Consider the following 6,251-nt stretch of genomic DNA (forward strand, 5'->3'; position numbering starts at 1 on the left):
TTTCTGTGCCTAAACGTTGTAAGAGGCTTCTCCGCCTGAAGGAGTTTTTGAGCTTAATCTTCCTTGGATTAACAACCACATCGGTTGTAACCAAGTAAACATCTGGTGCCTCGTATTTACTTTTATGCTTTTATTTATCTGCTTAATTCATTTTACAAGTGTTAGCTTAATCGTTCGAGGAAGGGTTGTTTGTTTTTAATTGACAGGTTATTTACCAACCCCTCTAGCCGGCCCAACGGTCCTACACTTAGATTCCGTCTTTTCAAGACCGGAATCTAGTCAAGATCTCGACTTAGAGTTCTGAAATAGTTCTAAGTCGGATTGGCGCCTAAGTTCCCTTCCCAGGAATGCGTCCTAACAGTCACTCCCTTCCAGTGACTTACCTTTACTCGCCTGCCAGACGTCTGGTCAGCCCTTCGACTCGTTTAAACTTCTTGCCAGCTATCCGGTCAGCCCGTCGACCTAGCTGTATTTCGTGCCAAGCGTCTGGTCAGCCCGTCGACCCGCTTGGACTTCTCGCCAGCTATCCGGTCGGCCCGTTGACCTAGCTGGGCTTCATGTCAGACATCCGGTCAGCCCGTCGACCTGTCTGGACTTCTTGCCTGCACACTCGATCAGAGTGTTAGACAATAACAAACCTAACTTAACATAATTTGTCATTCATCAAAACCTGAGTTAGACCGTTAGTGCTAACCGCACCAATAGCAAGAAGTACCTGCCTTTATATGTTGATTATATATGCTAAACAATCCCACGTCGAGACGCTCATCTTGAATCAAAGTCCTGCAAATCACATAATATACAATTTAACTAATTACATATACAACAACTAGCTAAACTCAAAGATCCAAACTCATAGGAAAAATCTTATTCAAATTGATCATTAATTATCATTAATGATTAGCTTCAATTACTCTCATTCATAAATCCTTAATTACAATCCATTCAATATTGCTGACAAGAAATAATATAAATCCAACCCATCACCACTAATCACAATATCAATCTAATGATTCTAATAATGATCTTGTACTCCTCTAAATCAACCAATCCACTAATCAATTCCAGTTTATCAACCAATCTCCATCCTCAACCAATTAACCAAATCAATATAGAAAATATGGATTCAATTCAATAAACTTCCAATTCTAAGCACAACTCCCCATCATCACCTAGTTAATCAATCTAGTACCAAAATGAACCTAAATCTTATACAAAAAATCTAAATCAGTCCCAAACTAACCATAAGCACATACTAATCCTAACAATCTGGTCAGATCTAATTTATTGTCTCAATTTGATCTACAATAGCTCAATGGAGATTCCAATCATAGTTGTGATGAACAAGAAGCTCTCTACTTCGAATATGATGAGGAAGATGGCATCGTTGATGATTGTCCTCTCCAAATCTAGAGAGTGAGGAGAAACAGGGCTCTGACGATAGCTCTGGTGACATGCGGCGATGATAGATTAAGGCTCTGTTGATGTCAGCCATTCGATGTCTGTGGCCGGAGGATTATGAAGCTACTGTCCTCTATGCCAAGTACCCTAAAAGAATACTTGCTAGCCAAAATTTAGCAAGGTCGTAGTGTTACAGGTTGGATCTGCAACCCATATGCAGATCAGATGAGCTCTATGGTCAACAATTAAATGGAAGGAAGAACATAAATGAAAAGGGCACATCGTACCTTCTTATGGCCGGAAGAGTGGCAACTGATAGCTGAGGTGATCTCGGATGGAGAGAGCAACGGCAGTGGATCCAAAACTAGGGCATGACCGAAGGGACGATGGAGACTTGTGGCCAGAAAGGGGCCAACAGCAATGACCCATGCTTACGGAGGAAACCCGACCAGGCCAGCCGATGAGAGTCGTCAGCGGTGATGGATCAGACCACGACAGTGAGAAGAATCGAGGAGAAAGGAATCGGAGCTAGGGCACCGATGTCTGGCAGTCAAGGCAACACGGCGATTGGGTTCGTGACAGTCAGCATAGCGTGGTCGGTGGCGTCGGGCAAATCAAGCATCGCAAACACAAGGAGAGGATGAGGAATCTGGCCTCACACGATCTGGTCTCATGGGAAGGGTAGCGGTGAGCGGCGCTCAGGTGCTAGCGGTGATGGATCGAGAGAAGTGACCGGAGTGGTTCGATGTTAGGGCACGAAAGAGGGAGAAGAAATGAATCGAGATGAGGAGAATAAACTTAACATTTGTAATCTATATACTTAGATTAATTAAATAAATCAACTCTCAAATATGATATATTAAACAGATTTCCTCACCGCCTAACTAATTTATCCAATATGATATATTAAACAGATTTCCTCACCGCCTAACTAATTTATCCTCCTAAAATATGGCATAGATACTTTGTTTAAATTTCAAAACAATTCTAAAATTTTTTGAAAAATTTAATAAAATTATTTATCTAATAACACTTATTATTTAAATTTACCGTATCTTATACTATTATTGAGTACTTGTGACAAATTGTTTCATTTAGCCTGACATTTAATTTAATTAAGTTAATCCTAGATTAATCTTTAGAGATAACTAATTAATAATTAATGGTTAATCAAAATTAATGGGTAGTTTTTTAGAAAATATTTTGAAAATGTTTCAAAAACCAATTTGTTGAATTTATTTAAAAAATATTTTATAAATGTTTCAACAAATTATATTGAAAAGTATATATTTGAAAAATTAACTTGAAATTATTTTAAAAAATTATCTTGAAATTATTTTAAAAAATATTTTAAAATTGACTTCAGAAATGACTTTTAAAAACTTACTATTCTACTTTTCAAATATCTATTTTAAAAATTGACCAAACTTATTTTTTAAAAAATATTTTTGAAAATGACTTTGACAATATTTGAAAACTTTTTCTTTTAAAAAATCATTGTTTTAAAATTACTTATTTAGAAAAATGGTTTAAAAAATACTTACATTTTCAAAAGCACATTGAAAAATGTGTTTTTTTCTTAAAAATATTACTTGAAAAATTTTGTTTGAGAAATTTATATTGTAAAAACTATCTTCCTTAAAAAGATCTATCTAAAAAATTTATTTTAAAAAGTAATTGAAAAAATTATTATTTGAAAACTTGAAAGTATTATTGGAAACCTTGTTTGAAAAAGTTGGTTTGCAAATCTATTTATCTTACTAAAACTTTATTTCAGCTGTTCGAAAATTTCTAAATTTTTTTAAAAAAAATTCATTGTAACTTTTGTTACTCTTTTTTTTTGTATTTTAAAAATCAAGTTGCCAACTTTTATTGGATTTTTTTTAAAAAAAAAAAACTAGCTTCAAATTAGTTCATAGAACAACTACATGAGTGATGTGCTTTATTTAAAACATCTAAATTGTTCTAGCATACCCATGGATGCATTTAATTGTGTTTAATGTATTACATTTTTTTTTTATGTATGTCAAAGGGAGAGGATAGTGGGTTAGGTTGGAAAAATCAACTCACTTTACTCAAATTTAAACTTAATTTGATTTGCATGTTTAATGCTTATTTGCATTTATTTTTTCTAACTTTAACCCAAGTTGTCATTACATCAAAAAGGGAGAGATTGTAGATGTAAGTTGCACTAATAATCAGGTTTTGATGTATAATAAATAGGTTAAAGTTAGATGTGTTATTTGTCTAACCTTTTACTAAGTGTGTAGAACTTGATGGGTTTAGAAAATCGAAACACCATGCTAAAGTCCAGCTAGGTTGATAACTAGCACGAAGTCCAGATTGGTTGAGATCTAATAGAAAGAAGTCTAGATTGGTTGAGATCTAGCAAAGGAAGTCTAATTGGATTGACAATTGGTTAAAGTCCAGATTAGTTGAGATTTGACAGGAAGTCCGAGTGGGTTAAGGGACCTACTTAACATGCATACTAACAAGCACACACAGCACAGCATAAAAGCAATAAATAGAAAAATTAATTTTCAACTATTATGGCTTTTATCTATTGTTGTCCTCCGTATGTTGTCATCCCTAGCTGCTGCCATTTTTGGCCACCGCCACCGGATCTAGTTGTCGCATCCATCTTGCTCCTTGTTCCGCTGCGCCTCTAGTCCTTAAAAGGTTCCACGCCTTGCAAGATTCAATTCGCGACATAAATAAATTTTACATTTTTCGATCCTATATTCCTCGAAGGAATGTACATGTATCTAGATCAAAAATAAAATCCTAATAAAACTAAATACAGCTCCTGCTGTATTTTATAATACAATCATGCACACATAATAAAATGTCCTTGACATGTCCAAGGGTTCAATCACACACACATACAATAACTATAAGCCATAATAGTTGGATCATGCATCCACAAAGTTAGCACATCCTACTATTATCCTGCCTAAATTATGTATGACATGTGCATAATTAAACTAATACCAAATACACAAAGGCAAAACCCTAGCTCTGATACCAATTGTTGGTTGCTACTCGGAAAACCTAACGGTTCCACTGTACAAAAATTTTGTACAAAGGTCTGAACCTTTTCCTAGCTACCATGTGTTCTTTTAAATTAAACTTGGATCGCCTGCGAAACTTAACACGTTTGATCCTAAGTTTAATTTATTTGTTCTTTTAGGTTTAGACTTGGATCTCCTGCAGAACTTAACACGTTCGATCCAAATCACCTAGGTCATGAAAACAATTAAATATCTATTTCCAAAATCGGCTTCCAGTACTGCATGACGAGGTACTTGGCCTTCTTGGATATGGGAGCAACCACCACCGACTAAACAAAGCCTTTTAAGGAAATTAAATATTTAATCTTCCCATAGTAACCCTAGGTTAACCGCTAAGAATAATCAAATTACAAGGAAAAGAAAAAAACAAAAGAACACAACTTTGAAAACTAATTCGAAAAAAAACTAGAATCGCATGCCTCTTGTATTTGGTATTTTTACAAAGAAACAAAAACTAACATGATGCAGAAAACAATTATTAGTTATACATTTCTTTGTGAATAATGACCTCTTGATCTTTTACCGTATTCCTCTTCTAATCTCAGACGTTGTGTGGGCAACGATCTTCCGAGACGAGAACCACCTAGCACCTTCTTCTCCTTCCTTCAAGTTTCGACCAAGCACAAAACATCCAAAGGATGAAGAACTTATTCCACCAACCAAGCTCCAAGGGATGCAAGCTTCCTCTTCTTCTTCTCCAAGCTAGGATCCGGCCACCGCTTGATCTCCAAGAGGAAGAGGAGGTTCGGCCACAAAGATGGAGAGAAGAGAAAAGGGAGAGACCGGTCACACCAAGGAAGAAAAGAGGGAGAAAATAGAATAGAGGCCCCCTCTTTTATAATCCTTAGCTTTGGCAAATAAGGAAATTTAGTTACAATAAAATTTCCTTAACTTTCCTTGACATGAATTAATTAGGAAGAATTAAATAAAATTCCCTAATAGCCCATGTCATGGCCGGCCACATCATGGAAGAGCAAATAAGGCAATTTTCAATCAACCGATTAAAATTCCTTATTTGTTTCCGGAAATTTTAAAAAATAAAATTTCTCTTTAAAATCCCTTCATGGTTGATAAAAAGAAATTTCTATAATTTTATTTTTTCAACATGTGGATAATTTACAAAGAAGAAAAATAAAATATCCTTTTAATCTACAAATAAGGAAAGAGATTTAATCTCTTTTCTTAATCTTTTGTAGAAACTTATAAAAGAGATATTTTAATTTTTTTTTAATCTTTCTTTTAAATTATATCTTCCATATAAGAAAATTTTAAAATTAAAATTCTTTTCTATTTTATTAGGGCCGGCCACCTAAGCTTGGGTTCAAGCTAGGGCCGGCCACCCATGGACCAAGGCTTGGCCGGCCCTAGCTTGGTCCTCAAGCTAGCTTGGTCGGCCCCTATAACATGGGTATGAAGGTGGGTATAGTACTCTATAACTAAGAGACTACGATAGGGACCGAGAGGAGAAATTAGTTTTGGTCTCCCGATAAAATTAAGCATCCCGTGTTCGCCCCGAACACACAACTTAATTTTATCAATAATAATTCATTCCACTAGAGAACTATTATTGAACTACCGCACCAATCCCAAATTACATTTTTGGGCTCCTTCTTATTATGAGTATGTTAGTCTCCCTATGTTTAAGATAATGAATATCCACTAATTAAATGAGTTACTGACAACTCACTTAATTAATATCTTAGTCCAAAAGTAGTACCACTCAATCTTATCATCATGTCGGACTATGTCCACCTGCAGGGTTTAACATGACAATCCTTA

At 35.2% G+C, this 6,251-nt stretch overlaps 1 long non-coding RNA gene across 1 annotated transcript; it reads right to left on the reverse strand.

Annotated features, from left to right (window-relative positions):
• Window positions 1–1,112: 1,112 nt before the first annotated feature.
• Window positions 1,113–2,204, reverse strand: LOC121987662. Its single transcript, XR_006113687.1, has 2 exons — window positions 1,689–2,204; window positions 1,113–1,604 (listed from the first exon to the last, which is right to left on the reverse strand). It is a non-coding gene; the product is annotated as an uncharacterized LOC121987662 (long non-coding RNA).
• Window positions 2,205–6,251: the final 4,047 nt, after the last annotated feature.

Source organism: Zingiber officinale, chromosome 5B, assembly GCF_018446385.1.
Source record: "Zingiber officinale cultivar Zhangliang chromosome 5B, Zo_v1.1, whole genome shotgun sequence".
NCBI lineage: Eukaryota > Viridiplantae > Streptophyta > Magnoliopsida > Zingiberales > Zingiberaceae > Zingiber > Zingiber officinale.